The 17,917-nt window shown below is 44.0% G+C and overlaps 1 long non-coding RNA gene and 1 other non-coding gene across 2 annotated transcripts in view; one reads left to right on the forward strand and one right to left on the reverse strand.

The window, feature by feature from the left end:
• LOC139182701 (uncharacterized) overlaps positions 1–17,917 on the reverse strand; it is a 697,507-nt gene that overhangs the window by 32,728 nt on the left and 646,862 nt on the right. The gene's annotated exons all lie outside the window — the stretch shown is intronic.
• TRNAC-ACA (transfer RNA cysteine (anticodon ACA)) lies at positions 14,482–14,553 on the forward strand. Its single transcript has one exon. It is a non-coding gene; the product is annotated as a tRNA-Cys (tRNA).

Genomic DNA, 17,917 nt, shown 5'->3' on the forward strand with positions numbered 1-17,917 from the left:
TTCTCAAGAAACTGGTATTCTAATGGGGTGATAGGGAACCATCAGGAAAAAAAAAATTCCAGCTGGTATTTGAACTGGGGACCTAAGTTACGTATGTGGTAAAGACCACAAATGCAGGCAGGTACACTGCAGGCTGGAGTCCTCAGGGATGTTTCATGCAAGAGGAGAAAACTGGAGTGTGGAGGGGATTCAGGGAGGTGGAAAGGTACAGTGGATGAGAGAAGCAAACATGAAGAGTAAGGGATGGAAGAGAGAAAACTCATGGTAGGTGAGGGAAAACAGCATCTCTGTCATCTCTGCTGTTTTCCTGCTCCCAGCACTCCTCATGGACTCAGTTCAAGCTGGACCTCTCCACAAGTTTCCACTGAAGCCCCTTGTTATAGCACAGGAGCCCCAGTGACGTGATGGTGAGGTGTGGGGGGAGGGCAGCATGCTTCAGACCTAGCAAAAGGGCTCTGTCTATGCCTGACCTGTGCCCCTGTACTGTGACCTTCACAAGTGCTTCTCAGTCTTTTTCCCCCTTTTTCCCCCATCTAGGGAGATGCCTAGAGTGGGAAGACCTGGATACTTCACTTCCTCTAGGTTGCTTCAGTTCAGTTCAGTTGCTCAGTCGTGTCCGACTCTCTGTTATCCCATCGACTGCAGCACACCAGGCTTCCCTGTTCATCACCAACTCCTGGAGCTCACTCAAACTCATGTCTATCAAGTTGGTGATGCCATTCAACCATCTCATCGTCTGTCATCCCCTTCTCCTCCTGCCTTCAATCTTTCCCAGCATCAGGGTCTTTTCAAATGAGTGAGTTCTTCACATCAGGTGGCCAGAGTATTGGAGTTTCAGCTTCAGCATCAGTCCTTCCAATGAATATTCAGGACTGATTTCCTTTAGGATGGACTGGTTGGATCTCCTTGCAGTCCAAGGGACTCTCAAGAGTCTTCTCCAAAACCACAGTTCAAAAGCACCAATTCTTCAGTGCCCAGCTTTCTTTATGGTCCAGCTCTCACATTCCATACATGACTACTGGAAAAACCATAGCTTTGACTAGATGGATCTTTGTCAGCAAAGTAATGTCTGGTTTTTAATATGTTGTCTAGGTTGCTTAGGTTCTAGTAAAACCCCAGCTGATTGGGTTCTAGAAAAGAGTTTCCCTTGAGGGCAAGCCTTATTAAGAAGAAGAGTATTCTGCTATATTTCAAAATGGTTACTTTCCCTCTCCCCGTACTCACAACTGGAAGTGAGGGTTAGGGGGATTTTTCTCCCATCTTCACTATGCAAACTTAGTAGTTCCTGGAGGTAAACCTTACAAATGTGTGGGGACCCCTTGAGACTGGCTCCCCCTGAGGTTTCTCTCTCTCTAACTTGTTCACCTTGAGCCTCCAACATATCCATTACAGTTCATATTTTCCCACCTGGCATTAGTTCCCAAAGAGGTGTCTGCTCTGACAACCTATGACTCTTTGTATTCATCTCTCCAATGTTGGAGCACCAGTTTGCCTGGTGATCTCAGTTCTCAGAGGACTGAAGAAGAGTTGTTGATTTTTAGTTTGTTCAGTTTTTGCTGTTGTTGTTTTGAGTACTGGAGCCTTAACTTCCACATTCCTGCAGTACTAGACATGACCATACTTTTCCAAAGCATTTTCCTGCAGTGTTTTCTGCAAAACTGAGTTCGACAGAGTTCTACAGAATGTTAGTGGTGTTCAACCACAGAAGGGTCCCATGTTCAAAGAGTATTGAGAAATACTGGGCTTCTTTATAGCAGGTCTTTTCAGTGTCTTTATTACACTAAACATGCATTGGATTCTACTTTATAGGATGATAGACTATATTGTTTCCTAAACTGATATGACAATGAAATTCTTTTGGGGAAGAGCATTGCATAAGAGCACGTTCTTCAGAACTTGGGAAATGCTGCTTTATAGTCTTTCAAATACTTCTCCTTTCCTGTAGTGGCCCCATCTTTGTAGGTACAATTGAAGTAATTATCCCATTTTACCCCACTGCAGTACTCTTGCCTGGAAAATCCCATGGGCAGAGGAGCCTGGTAGGCTTCAGTCCATGGGGTCGCGAAGAGTCGGACATGACTGAGCGACTTCGCTTTTCATTTTCATGCATTGGAGAAGGAAATGGCAACCCACTCCAGTGTTCTTGCCTGTAGAATCCCAGGGACGGGGGATCCTGGTGGGCTGCTGTCTATGGGGTCGCACAGAGTCGGACACGACTGAAGCGACTTAGCAACAGCAATATTCATTCGTGCCACAGATATTAATTAAGTGTCTGTTATGTGAAAGGCAGTATGGTGGATACTAATCATTTGGGACATGGTGCCTTTTAGAGCTTAGAGTTTGGTATTGAAGTGAAAGTGTTAGTTGTCAGTTGTGTCCAACTCGTGGTGACTCCATGGAGTGTAGCCCTTCAGGCTCCTCTGTCCACAGAATTCTCCAGGTAAGAATTCTGGAGTGGGTTGCCAGTCCCTTCTCTAAGGGATCTTCCTGACCCAGGGATCAAACCTGGGTCTCTCTCATTGCAGGCAGATTCTTTACCATCTGAGCCACCAGGGAAGCCTAGAGACTTCAAAGAAAGGCCCCCCTCCCCTAACATTTATTTATGCTATTTACAAAAGATGAATCAAATTAAGCCTTGAGAACCGAAACAACACAGATAACTTTGCTGATAAGAGCTATTCACTCCTCACATTTCACTGAGGTGCCAAGTTGCCTTCATGAGTGAACAGGCTATGGATCAGGTCATCAGAAGGTCAGTCCGCATAAAGCTGTCCATGACTCACTCCCTTATTTCCTGACTGGTGTCCGTTATAACATCTCCTTACTATGTTTCTAGGGGTCCCTGTGAGTAGAATGTGCAGGCAAGAAACTAAGGGTTAGGTCAGGTCCACCTAACCTCCAAATGCTTATACTTCAGAAGAGTGAATACTGGGAATTTGTGGCACCATTCATTCAGCCTCTTGCCTGACTTTTGGATACAATCTTTTCCGGCTAAAGGACTTATCTCCCAGAACATCACTCCAGGCGCTCATTATTGACAATACAAGAAAACAAAAGACAGAGCTGTTTTTACACTAGGCCCAAGCATCAGGAAAGAAACAAAAATTGGCCATGACTAACCAGCATATCAATTATTGTGAAGAGAAAGGATCTTATATTCAGACAGGTGGTTCAGTGCAGCCTGGGAGGGATGAGAAGATTCAATCCAAAGTTTTTCCCTTGCCTGGCTCCATCACTCAGATGCAGCTGTGCCTGAAATCCACCCTTAGGCAGGCTTTCTTGGGTTTAAGCAGGTCTTCTCTAGAAATCACCTCTTTTAAAGGCAAATACCTAAGGAGAGGAGGATGTGACTTTACACCCTTTGCACAACTGTTATTAAACAACAACTTCTGGGGATAAAAGGAATCAAAGACAAATCACCTCAGCTCTTGTTCCTCAGAATATTTGTTTGCAAAATGACAAGGGGCTGAATTAAAGTTTTAAGTTATATTCCTACTTTATAACTCATTAGGATGCCTAGAATTGAGAATCTGAAGGCATTGGTAACACAGGGAAAAGGGAGGGGAAAGCTTTACAAGTATGAAATCCAGTCAGTGAATTGTAATCAGCAATTGTTGTTGTTGTTGTTTTTTGTAACAGAGGAGAGTAGAGAATACCAGATTTCACTGTATGTAAACAGGTAAGGATAAGTAGTGTTTTTGTTAAATGTATATGTATATGTATATGTGTATGTGTGTGTGTGTATATATATATATAATTCATTGAGGTTCTCCAGAGAAACAGAACCAACAGAAGAAGAGACAGACAGACAGACTGATGTACACCAAGGCACCAGATTTATAAGTGAGGAGGCCATACTGAAGGTGGATCCTTCAGCTCTATTTGCCCCAGCTTATGCTGGGTGAACCACAGACTAAGCACCTTGCTGAGTCCTTCCTGAATTCCTGACCCACAAAACTGTAAGAGAGATAAAACTATGTTTTAAACCACTGCAATTTTGTTTCAAGCCACCATATGGATGGTTTGTTATATCCATAGATAACTGGAACAAAGGGCAAAGAGCATTATAGGTATAAAGAGCATTATGTGTATATGTATATGATATATACATATAATGCTTCTAAGCATCTGGTTGTGGCCATGCAGAGTGCTTTATGTAAATACAGAAAGTTTTGGGTGATAAGAACCCTAGAGCAGATACTCTGGGCATACTCAGCATCCTTGGAAAAGCAAGCTTTCAAGTAAGAGGTAACTTTAACCTGTTCAAAATTGAAAAGGATCTTGCAAGTCAGATGCTAGTGATTTCTAGCATCACCAGAAGTTTGGTATAGAGAAAGAAGACCCAGGATCATCACCAAAACTAATAAGAGACCTTGACCATCTAGAGAGGCTCATTAGCTCTCAGCTCCCTATTCCTAATGAAATCAATTCTTGGAATCATTCTACTTCCTGGCTGTGGAGGAACCAAAGACATTTTTTTTCCCTGACTTTATCATTTGCCTCCAACCCTTGAACTCTGGGGGAAGATAGATTTCATCAAGTATTACTATAATAAGCACATACACTATGTGTGTGTGGTCAGTTGCTCAGTCGTGTCTGACTCTTTGTGACCCCCATGGATTATAACCCACCAGCGTCCTCTGTCCATGGGATTTCCCAGATAAGAATACTGGAGTGGGCTGTCATTCCCTTTTCCAGGGGATCTTTCCCGAACCAGGGATCAAACCCACATCTTCTCTGACACTTGCGTTGGCAGGTGGATTGTTTACCATTGAGCCACCTAGGAAGCCTCACATACACTATAATGCACTACAAGAAAGTTAAAATGTCACAGCATTGTATCCTAAATCCTTAAAGAAACACAACTCAAATAATCACTGTGTACTTAATGCCCAGTTTATATTTCTTCTAGAATCACATTCTATAGTTTGCACTTAAAAAAAAAAAAAAAAGAATTGCTATTTTGTTTTGTCTTATCTCTGGCATCCTTTGTGTTGGGTTTGGTAGCAGCTTCTGGGTGAAATCTGCTTGCTTCTGAGTTGACCCAGAAGCAGGTAACTCCACAAAGCAGCCCTACATCACACTGCTTTACGGCATGTGTGCAGGTAATATTGGACCCATGCTTTCTTTCAGAAACCTTTAAGTGTGCTAGGTCCTGTCTGTGGCCACTGAGGTGTCATGCCTTACCTTACTTCTTTGATAATAGACACTGTTTTTTTAAAATGTAGTTAGTGACCATCTTCTTCACTGGGAGACCATGCAGTTCTTTGGCCCAAGGAGGTGACTCTTGATTAAGTGAATGAATCAGAGTTCAACCATTCTGTCAGTATTTGGTTCAAGAATGGGCATATGGCACAATTCTGGTGCATGAGGGCCTGAAAAGATAGGGAAGGCCCTATCTTCTCAGGAGGCATCCAAGGACAAGGTGCTCTCCATTTCTGTCCCCTGTCATTTGGACACTTATATGAAGGTGTGATCCCCTGGAGGGGGGGTCTTGCCTACCATGAGGGGAGCCAGTCCAAAGAGAAAAGTCAGTGTGCTGACTGGAGTGGAGAGAGAGAAAAGAACCTGTCCTTAGTCATATTATGAACTGCTGAGGTAAACTACCGTGGAACTGTGCTAACACTGAGCTTCTCATCATGTGAAAGAATACCTCCTCTCCCCTTGTTTAAGTCTCTTTTAGTTGAATTTTCTCTTACTTGTAACTGATAGCGAGTCATTATTCATAACAGTAGTCAAGAATAAGAAATAATAAATGATTATGTGTTTACTGGGTTTTTCCTGGTAGCTCAGCTGGTAAAGAATCTGCCTGCAATGCAGGAGACCCCAGTTCAATTTCTGGGTTGGGAAAATCTGCTGGAGAAGGGATAGGCTACCCACTCCAATATTCTTGGGCTTCCCTTGTGGCTCAACTGGTAAAGAATCCATCTGCAATGTGGGAGACCCAGGTTCGAACCCTGGGTTGGGAAGATCCCCTGGATAAGGGAAATCTAGTATTTTCCAGAACACTCTAGTATTCTGGCCTGGAGAATTCCATGGACTATACAGTCCATGGGGTCACAAAGAGTCAGACATGAATGAGCGACTTTCACTTTTCATGTGTGTACTAAAGGGGAAAAACATATTTGGCATTGGGAAGCCAAAACTGTTGCATGCTTCTGGATGGGTAAGGCTGCAGGCACATGTGTTGGGTTCTGAATTGCCTCTGGGGGAGGTCCATGGTGGTTAGAACAGCTAAGGAAGCCCCTTCAGGAGCACCGAACTGACCCCAGTTTTGAAGAACTCAAAATAAGGGAGTCAAAGACAAAAAGCCACTGTTACACAGGGTTTTTCCAAGGCTTTGTTAGCCTACAAGAAAAATACAGCGTTTCAGATCTTTACCTGAAAGTCTAGCATGAGGCTGTCCCAGCGTCTGGGAAGAAGATACCTGTGTGCACCTCACTAGGAACACAGAATCCAGTGAGGAAAGGGTGTTCATCATTGCAGCACCCAGTCCTGGTGACCCAGAAGGAAGGCACTTTGACCACAGTTCACCTGTGGGCTAGTAAAGGAAGATCTCTGCCCAACCGCTCTGGCTGGCAGAGATAATTGTCTGGCTCAGGCTCATGCCCCCAGAGAGTTGTCCAAAGCTGCGAGCCTTTTGGATAAGCTCCAGCAACCTGGCTTCACCTCCTTTGACAACAACCAGAATGATGAAATACTCTTGACACTTGGAACTGCTCACATTTTAATTCATTTGTCACAGGATAAATGTGCTTGCCCATGTGCTCTGAGCCAAATACTGATGTATTCCTTGGGATGAAGAAAGGATGAATTTCCTCATCTGACAGATAACAGTAATAACTCTTCAGTAAACAGCAAAGAAAAACTAAAAGAGAAGACTGACCACTTTTCATAAGTCCCTAGAAGGCAATCTGGGGATGATAGGGGCTTTTAAAAAATTACTGATTTCTCTTAGATGCTCCTGAGAAAATGGGAAGCCGCCCCTGGCATACGGAACTGGCTGGCACTCACAGCTGGGTCTTCGTGTTCCCTCACTGAACATAAACAATTTCACAGAACATCAACACAAGACAAGGCCACTCTGTGATCCTGATGGATCAAGACAGAAATAAGCACACTTCATAATGTCTGGACACAGAACTTGAACATTGTTCAAGACACCAAGCACCTTCCTCTCCGGGCTGATAGGAGTGGCTGCTGCTTCCTTATTCATCACAGCGTTAGTCTTGTTCTGGTCTGCCTTCCCTTGAGATAAAGTTGAGATACTGTATTAGTTCCCTAGGGTTGCCATAGCAAATTACCATGAATGGGGCTGCTTAAAACAACAGACACTTATTATTTTGCAGTCCTAGAGTCTGGAAGTCTGAAGCCAGGATGCTGGCAGGACTGGTCCCCTCTGGAGGCTCTGAGGGAGCATTCAGTTCCTATCTACCTCCCAGCTTCTTGTGGTTGCTGGCAGTTCTTGGTGCTCTTTGGCTTAGAGATACATTACCCAAATGTCTGCCTCCATGGTCACATCGCCCTCTCCCCCATGTTATTCCTCTTGGTCTCTATGTTCTTTCTCCTTTAACGATTCTTTTCACTGGATATAGGGCCCACCTCGTTAATCCAGGATGACCTGATCTCCAGAGCTTTTGTTTAATTATATCTGCAAAGACCCTTTACCCAAATAAGGTCACATTCACAGGTATTGGGGATTAAGAAGTGGGCATACCTTTTGGGGGACCGCAATTCAACCCACTATAGGTCCCTATGACAGAATTATCCAGCTCCCTACAACATCTAATTCAGGGCAAAGCCTCACTTCCTTAAATCCTCTCTAAAATACCTAAAACAAACTCAAATCTTCTACGCCTTTTCTGACGTTTACTCACTGATGTGGCCCATGTTCACTGTGGCATGTTCTATATCACTGCCATGAGTAACGAACCCAACTTGTTCAACTATATGAGTGTTCCTGGTGGTCTCTGGTTTAAGGGCATTGATACTCCCTGATATTTAACATTCATTAACCCTAACGTGTCAGGCATCATATGAATGTTCAGATGCAAGAAACCATTGAATCTCTGTAGCAACATAGATAGCAGCATATTCACCCTCTTTTCACAGGTGAGAAAACTGAGGCTTAGACACATTAGCATCTTATTAGTCAGGGTCCTCCAGAGAAACAGAACGAGGAAGAGAGGAGAGAAAGAGGAGATTTATTATTTGTTATAAAGAAATAATCTCAGGTGATGATGGAGTCTGATAAGTCCCAAGATCTACAGCTGGCAGGCTGGAGACCCAGGAGATCAACAGTTCAGTTCCAGTCTGAGTCTGAATCACAGCCACTCAAAACCCATAGTTTATGGGTCAGCCAATTGTGTAATTCCAGCCCTACACTGGCAGGCTAGAGCCCAAGGAAGAGCCAATATTTCAGTCCACCCCAGAGGCAGGAAAAGAAGCTAATGCCCCCGGTCTAAGGCAGTTAGGTAGAAGAAGTATCTCTTATTCAGAGAAGAGTCAGCCTTTTTGTTCAATTCAAGACTTCAACTGATCAAATAAGCCCCACCCACATTAGGGAAGGCAATTTGCTTTACTCAGTCAACTACTTTAAATGTGAATCTCATCCAACAACACTCTCACAGAATCACCAGAGTTATCTGTGACTAACCTGTGGTGCAGTAAAGTTGACACAAGAAATGAACCATCCCAGCATCTTTCCCAAGACCACAGAGCTGGTCATTGGTGGAGCCAGAATTGAAACCCTGGACTCTCTTTCCCTCAAGTTCACACTCTGCCTTGATGTTTCCCCATTTGCTGCCTCTTCACAGGTGGGCTTCCTCCAGAGATAATCTATGATGGATTCTGTGCTAATTCTCACCGGTCTTAGAGTCTGAACCACACAAATTGGAACATGCTGGCTCATGTTTTTGCTGTTGTTTCATACCTGGGTTTTCTCATCTCTATTAGATTGCAAGGAATTTGATAATAAGGACTGTCTTAAAGCTTTAATAATTGCTATATTCAGGCATTTTATATGTAATTATTCATTTAATAGTCACAACCATACCATTAGGTAGCTACCTCCATTACTCCCATTTTACAGATGAGACGACTACAGCCCAGATACTGACCAACCTGCACAAGTTTACAGGGGCAGGAACTGGAGCTAAGGTTTGAAAGCAGGCGATCTGGCCTCAGAGTCATGCTCTTCACCTCCCTCTGCTGTGCCTTTTGTATACTTTCCCCTCAATTAGCCCCCATTCCCATGATCCATCTGAATGGGTGGCACACACAGGCATCCAGGGACACTCTTTAGGGAGCTGGTTTCAGGGTAAAACAGCTCCTTGGGCAGCTAAACATCTTTGAGTTTGGTTGACCAGGTATGCGTGGAGTCCCATCTGCAGGGTACACACCTGGCTTGTGGTTTGACCCAGTGCTGCTCCCTGGGACTCCCCTGGCCAGACTCCTGCTCTGTTACTGGCCTGGGCTCAAGATTACACCTCCCACCAAGCCTGGGTTAAGAGTGCCCTGTGGTATCGGATGGTATTTATCTTTCTCTAACTTACTTTACTTAGTATGCTCATCTCTAATTGTTTTGCTGTATAGCAGAGGTTGACACAACATTTAAATCAAATCTACTTTCATTGAATTTCTTTATAAAAAAGAAAAGGGTGTCCTGTGGCCCTCCCTTGGGAGAGGCACATGGGAGTGCTCACCTGCCTGAGTCCTGGTGCCAAGGCTGGGTGGGCCTCAAAAATGCAGTGTCACTTTACCAAGCACCACCTGGCTTCTGCTATTATGTGACACTGCCCAACCAGGAGCTGCACAAACAGGTTCCTTGCAGGAGGGGAGAACTTCAGGCCCATTCTGAGGCTGGCACAGTGCCCTGGGTGTGGGTCACAGGCTTGAACACACCCGGCACTCTTGAGGGCTGCTGGGACAAACGCTAACTCAGCACTCAGGAGTGGGAGCAGTACGACCTATCCCCCACCTCCCTGTCACCCACACGAGCAGGTGGCGTCTTAACTTCCTGAAAGCTGAATTATTCCCTAATAGGCCAGAAAGTCCTAAATTCTCTAGATGAATGTAGTTTTAGCTTGGGAAGGTGCTTCTCTTTGATGCCTGGATGCCCTGTCGCAGCACTTTTATTTTTGAGTCATCACCGTTTTTCTCAAGGACTAGATCGTGAACTCTTTAAGCAAAGAACCATATTTTACTGATACCTGTCTTCCCTACCCCTAGTACATGGTCTGCAATATAGGAGTCATTCAGGGACTTCTTTCCAAATGATAAAATCTGTAGGATTTCCTCCTGAATTTTTTATCCTATCTCCATGATCAAGAGACCTGGCTAGGGACTTGCCTGGTGATCCAGTGGTTAAGAATCCACCTTGAAATGCAGAGAACATGGGTTTGATCCTGGGTTGAGGAACTAAGATCCCCACACACCTTAAGCAACTAAGCCTGCACACCCCAACTATGAACCTGTGTGCCACAACTAGAGAATCTGGTGAACCTAGATTGTGAACTTTAATGAAAGTTCCCCACACAACACATCCAAGATCCCACAGGTCACAACTAAGACCCAACACAGCCAAATAAATAGATAAATATATATTTTTTTAAAATAAAAGACCTGGCTTCAGGAGAGCATCTGACACAAAGGCACAAAGCTTGTGGGATAAACCAGCAATGCAACCTTGGCAGTATAAGTTTACTTCTGGACCTCCACTCATTTATCTGAATGGTCCACCAGGTTGGATTCAAGAAACTCTAATGTCCCTTCTAGTTTAGCATCCTAGGGCTCTGCAGGTCACAAGCCCTGCACAGAGAGGGAATGATGGGAGTGTGGTTCCTGCTGTACCTGATTCTGTAGTCAAAGAGTGAGAATACGGACACAGATATACTGAGAAGTCCCCCACCCCACCCCCAGCTCTGGAGGTAACGTCTACAGGCCATGACTGAAAAGGGGGCAGGATTGGGGGTGAGAGCTTTTCAGAGCCCGTGGGGAGTCCTGTCCCGGCTGCCTGGACACTCATATTTGAAATCTCACCTGGAGCTTCCCATGCCTTTCCCACCACTGTCTCTGCAATCCAGCCATCAGAATCTGAAGCAAGCTCTTCACTTTAGGCCACAGGCTTTGGAAAAACACCCTTCTTGCAGAGACTCCCAAGTGAAAGGAACCTAACTTTTTGATCTTGATCCATAACAAAGAATTTGTCCTAGTATCTTTGAAATCTTAGGGGAAAAAAAATACCGAACTTTCAAAGCTTTCCTTTTTGATGTTTTGTAAAATGGTGAAGGGTGGGGGACAAATATTCCCCTCTGGGATAAAATTCCTTTCTTCTGGGAAGACAATGTGATGGTTATTTGGTTATTAAAAGGAAAATCAAGTATTATAGAATGCAGAAATTCAGACCTTGTCTTTCCAAGGGGCTCTGATATCATCACCATAACCCAAGAATCTTCTTTCATCTCTCAATTGTTTTCTATAGGAAAACGTTTCATCTTTAAAGAAGATTTAGTGTTCAGCATCTCTGAAAATTGTTCCCTGCTTTTGGAAAATATATGGATGTCCCTACTGGAGTTGGGACTGGGGGCAGAGGAGGCACTGGAAACCTGTCCTCACTCTGGGTGATGGAGGGAATACCGCTCAAGGCCCATCTGGCTGGGCTGTTTGAAGCCATCCTCTGTGCAATATTCTAGACCATTTAATTCAGGCTTTGGAAAAGGATGATGTTTATTGCTTTTTGGTTTAGTGTCTTGTTAGGAACCCTCAGCAAGACTAACTCTCCCTAAATGGTGAGGACATTACAACAATCATTCTGGGATGGGCCAGAAATGAGGCAGGATTTGGGGAACAATGAAATGGGGATTATAAGGCAAAGACTCCACGGACAGAAGAATCACAGGCCTCTTTTCCCCCTCTGCCTCTGATGGAAGGAAATGCAGAGCTTAGGACTGATGTAGAGGGCTGGTGCTCAGCCTGCTGATGACCAGGAGCGGGTGTACATGGAGAGCTTTGACCTGTGAACTTATGACCCTCATTTCCAGTTTAAATTCTCAGAGTTGCAATTCCTATATGCAATTTCCAAATGTTTGTTAAAGTCCTGTTACTCATTAAAGCTCAGGGTTAGCCATCCCATTAGGACTTAAAGGCCCAGATAAATGACAACAACTAGTTCATGTTACAGGTCCAAGAGGGATTGGCAGCAAAGTGAACAGGTCTGTGGAGGAACAGAGGATAAGATACAGATTGAGGGAATGTTGCAGGCACCACACCATGATGGCTGAAGATGAGTGAGGTCACTGTCATGAGAGAACCCTCTTCAAACATACTAGAGAAGAAGGGATCTTTGAAGGAGGAGGCCAGGACCCACTCTATGGATGCTGGTGGGGACACTGAGTCTGCAAACAAGTGGGTTATCTTTAGCAAAGTTTCTCCTCTGCCTAGAATGACAAATGACCAAGACTTGTAAGCCCCTTCCTTGGGGGTTAGAAAGGGATTCTGATGGTAGGAAGAAGCACAGAGGGCAAGATGGGCCAGCAGTAACCATGGGAATGTGTGGAGAGGAAATAAAGGGTTTTCTTGTTTTGTTTTTATTAGCAAGCAGCAGAACAGAGCCCCAGAGACAGACATCTTAACTTTGCCACAAATGGGGGGCAGTCACTTCTCTTTCTCTTGAGTTGTTTCCCCTTAGTGAGGGATTTGTTTGATAGAGAATGCTTCTGGTGTTCTCTCTGTGCTTCCTCCCTGAGTACATCTGCACCATTATGCAGCAGTCTGATATCCCTCCTCTCTGGTCCTTGCTTCCTTTTTAGATCTTTCCAGGGATTCTGCTTGGAGCACATCTGATCATTAGCCTCTAAGGGTCAAAATTGGCAAGTGCTTCTAACAGATTTGTGCATCTTGGTCCCTTTATCCTAATCTGGATTGGAAGGCTTAGGGAAGAAGTTATTTAAAGGGCTTCACCAGAATGATATGTCTCAACAGGTACAGTGTTGGGAATGGTAACTTTGGCTCTTCAGAAGCTAGTTCCATCTCTGGAAGAAAGTCATTTGTGTATTAGAACCTCAGTTAGATGCTATGGACATATCTATAACTACTGATCTATTAGTCCTGGGCCCTATTCTCCTTGTATGCTCAGTGAGAGTGTAAGTCTGGCACATGTTCACACTTAATATACATGTATTGAATCAGTGAGTTGATAGAACTTACAAATAGTTACAAAAATCATATTTTTTCCAAGAGAATCATCAAGTCATATTGTCTGCAAAGGGTTTCTTGCTGCTTCTAGATGAACGAGGCACTTTGAGAGATGTCACTGAGATGCCGGAACACTGGAATTCAGAGACCCTTTTGGAGGTTTCTAGGGACTGGGCAGAATTTTACAAACCAGTAGCATCTTTAAAAAAATAGATGTATAATCATCATATAGTACTTTAATGCTCTCCTTGCCCACAGACGACTGAATACCACCCTTAAAGCAAGGCCCCAGGTAAAAGCCTGAAGCAAGTGAGAATTATCCTCTGTGTTCTCAACCCTCCTCTTGAATTCTCCATCCACAAAGGCTGGTGACTTTCCTCTCCCCCAGGACCCTTCTGCTGGTCACTCTAAGATTTTTTTTTTTTTCATGTGGATCATTTTTAAAGTCTTTATTAAACTTGCTACAATATCGTTTCTGTTGTTTCTATTCTGGGTTTTGGGCCCTGAGGCACATGAGATCTTAACTCTCCAACCAGGGATTTAACCGCCCCCTACTTCCCCCAAATATGAAGGCAAAGTCTTAACCACTGGACTGCCAAGAAAGTTCCCACTCCACTTTCTTGTTCAAGGCCCAGGCTCTGGACTTTCCTGCTATCCCTCTGTGCTTCTTTCACAGATCAGAAAGGTATTCATCTTGCTTTTATTGAGTTTGTGGTTCTCTTTAAGTTTCTGGGGTCACTGAATGGGAAGGAGGAGAGAGAAGTTCCCCTGCCTCATCAAATCAATCTGCAGCTCTACACATGTCCTCTGGAAACCCCAGGGCAGTTCAGTGCTTTACCCCACCTAGGAAACTAACCATGTGGTCTGACCTAGTGTGGAGCCCAAGTTTACTTTGTCACTCCATTCTTCTTTATATTAGGACAGGTATACATCTTTTCAGAGAAGCCTGGAGCATCTGCTGAAGCCAAATGCTTATATCCTGAATCTAGTAATACAGGGCCTCGAAGAATATTCAAATAGGTTTGAGGGTAGAAAGTCACCTTGGCAAATGTTTGGGCCCCAGTGGATAGGGCCTGAAGTTTATTTCACTCTGATAAAAACTGTGCATTCCACCTTTCCATGACATAACTTCATGGATTAGTTGGCCTCCTGCAGCAGGCTTTCAGGTAAATGAAAGCAGGTCTGGTAGGATGACAGCTAGGGGACAGAGTAGGGTGCAGTGGTTAAGACATGGAAACCGACTGTCTGGCTTCAAATTCTGGCCCCACTACACAAAACCCCTATACTTCCCTGGTGGCTCAGACGGTAAAGCATCTGTCTACAATGCAGGAGACCCAGGTTCGAGCCCTGGGTTGGGAAGATCCCCTGGAGAAGGAAATGGCAATCCACTCCAGTGCTATTGCCTGGAAAATCCCATGGACAGAGGAGCCGGGTAGGCTACAGTCTATGGGGTCGCAAAGAGTCAGACACTACTGAGCAACTTCACTTTCACTTTACACAAAACCCGAGGGCCCTTAGGCAGTTTACCTCCCCTCTTTCAACTTGGTTTCCTCACTGGAAAACTTCTGCATCAGAAATCTACAGTTACTACACCACCAACAAAAAATACTTAAAATACTTCCAAAGGCTGACATATAAGTGCCTGCTGTTATTATTATAGGCAGTCCTTGGGTCTGTTTTTCCAGAATATTGACATGATCTTAGGATGCAAGATCCCACAGTGGCTTCCAGTCAATGTCCTAAGGCTTATGGGGAGAAAAGGAAATTGACTGCTATTCACTGGACACCTGAGAAGCACACCTAGTTGTCAAAATCATTTGTGTCTCATTAAGAAATTAAAAATCCACTAACACCCAACGTGATTCTGTTGGGGGACTTCCCTAGTGGTCCAGTGGTTAAGACTTTGCCTTCCAAGGCAGGGGTACAGGTTCCAGCCCCATTTGGGGAGCTAAGAATCTACATGCCTCTCTGCCAAAAGACAAAACATAAAACAGAAGCAATATTGTAGCAAATTTAATAAAGACTTAAAAATTGTCTGCATAAAAAAAAAAAATCTTTAAAACCAAACCAAAGTGATGCTGTGTGGGGCCAAGGAACTAGTACACAGCCTGCTCTGGTGAGCCCCAACCTGACTCCATCCACATCAAGAGTCCTGTATTTGAGAGATTAACTTTATGTTAAATCAGGGCCCTTTCCTGGTTCAAGGGCTAGGTTTCTTCTTCCTTTTGCCCTAATACAAAAGTGACAATTCTCCATACCTTTGTGCTCTGAGTGCCCTGATCTTACACAGGTGAGTCCATGCAAGCAGGCTTGCTGGACACTTTTGCTGCGCAGAATTACTAAGAACTCCCAACTGTCTAAGTATCATGTACCCTCCAAAAGCCATTGAAATTCACAGAGAAAAAAAGAACTCCTGCAAGTTGGACATCAAAGGGGGAAAAGCCATCAAAACATTAACCCAAAATCTTTTCTGCTGCTGCTGCTAAGTCCCTTCAGTCGTGTCCGACTCTGTGAGACCCCATAGATGGCAGCCCACCAGGCTTCCCTGTCCCCGGGATTCTCCAGGCAAGAACACTGGAGTGGGTTGCCATTTCCTTCACCAATGCATGAAAGTGAAAAGTGAAAGGGAAGTCGCTCAGTCATGTCTGACCCTTAGCGACCCCGTGGACTACAGCCCACCAGGCTCCTCTATCCATGGGATCCTCCAGGCAAGAACACTGGAGTGGGGTGCCATTGCCCTCTCCAAAATCATCTCTAGTCTTACATATTTAAAGATTAAAATGCAATTTCCTTAAAATAATTGTCAGATCTTCCACTTATCACTTCTACTGCAGTATCTTGTTTAGGGAGGCTTACTCCATTCTCTAGGTGAGGGAAAAAGCAGAAATAGGAATGATTGAAAGGAAAAGGCAAAATTACCCATTAGGTTCATCCCTAACGCAAGTCAGTGTCTTATCACATGAATTGTCTAATATGAGTTATGAAGAGTATCTTCGGTTAAACAAATCAGTACACATCAAAATGCTTGAGATCTGGTTAGAAATGAAAAATAAACACTGGAAAAAATACCAAGCAGCACAGCCCAGACATTCAAGTCTGCACAACTGTAGCACCATGACCACGAGATCACAGCAGGAAGGCCACCAGTGCTGCAGGAACCTGAGCCAGGGTTCAGTGAAAGCTTCCACTGATTTAGAAGTTCTGTTTTTCCAAAGAACACTCATGCAATACAATGGCAAATCTCATTCCTCGGATCTACTCATTCTGCAGCCTTCCGCCCCCCACAGCTCAGATTAAATAGACAATAAAGGAATCATGTGACTTCACAAATACGCCTCATCCGCGGATGAAAATGCAATGTCGTGTGGTCTGTTTAGCAGATGCCCTGTGGTTTTCAGCCATCAAACTCTCATACCAATCCTGCAGAATGACACAGTCAGCAAAACCATGTCATTTAAAAGTTGATATATATACACACTACTATACTGCTGCTTGTGGCTCAGATCATGAACTCCTTATTACCAAATTAAGACTTAAATTGAAGAAAGTAGGGAAAACCACTAGACCATTCAGGTATGACCTAAATTAAATCCCTTATGATTATACAATGGAAGTGAGAAATACATTTAAGGGCCTAGATCTGATAGATAGAGTGCCTGATGAACTACGGAATGAGGTTCGTGACACTGTACAGGAGACAGGGATCAAGACCATCCCCATGGAAAAGAAATGCAAAGAAGCAAAATGGCTGTCTGGGGAGGCCTTACAAATAGCTGTGAAAAGAAGAGAAGCGAAAAGCAAAGGAGAAAAGGAAAGATATAAGCATCTGAATGCAGAGTTCCAAAGAATAGCTAGGAGAGATAAGAAAGCCTTACTTAGCGATCAATGCAAAGAAATAGAGGAAAACAACAGAATGGGAAAGACTAGGGATCTCTTCAAGAAAATCAGAGATACCAAGGGAACATTTCATGCAAAGATGGGCTTGATAAAGGACAGAAATGGTATAGACCTAACAGAAGCAGAAGATATTAAGAAGAGGTGGCAAGAATACACAGAAGAACTGTACAAAAAAGATCTTCATGACCCAGATAATCACGATGATGTGATCACTGACCTAGAGCCAGACATCCTGGAATGTGAAGTCAAGCGGGCCTTAGAAAGCATCACTATGAACAAAGCTAGTGGAGGTGATGGAATTCAAGTTGAGCTCTTTCAAATCCTGAAAGATGATGCTGTGAAAGTGTTGCACTCAATATGCCAGCAAATTTGGAAATCTCAGCTGTGGCCACAGGACTGGGAAAGGTCAGTTTTCATTCCAATCCCAAAGAAAGGCAATGCCAAAGAATGCTCAAACTACCGCACAATTGCACTCATCTCACATGCTAGTAAAGTAATGCTCAAAATTCTCCAAGCCAGGCTTCAGCAATACGTGAACCATGAACTTCCTGATGTTCAAGCTGGTTTTAGAAAAGGCAGAGGAACCAGAGATCAAATTGCCAACATCCTTTGGATCATTAAAAAAGCAAGAGAGTTCCAGAAAAACATCTATTTCTGCTTTATTGACCAAGCCAAAGCCTTTGACTGTGTGGATCACAATAAACTGTGGAAAATTCTTAAAGAAATGGGAATACCAGACCACCTGACCTGCCTCTTGAGAAATTTGTATGCAGGTCAGGAAGCAATAGTTAGAACTGGACATGGAGCAACAGACTGGTTCCAAATA

Source organism: Bos indicus, chromosome 4 (assembly GCF_029378745.1).
Source record: "Bos indicus isolate NIAB-ARS_2022 breed Sahiwal x Tharparkar chromosome 4, NIAB-ARS_B.indTharparkar_mat_pri_1.0, whole genome shotgun sequence".
NCBI classification, from domain to species: Eukaryota; Metazoa; Chordata; class Mammalia; order Artiodactyla; family Bovidae; genus Bos; species Bos indicus.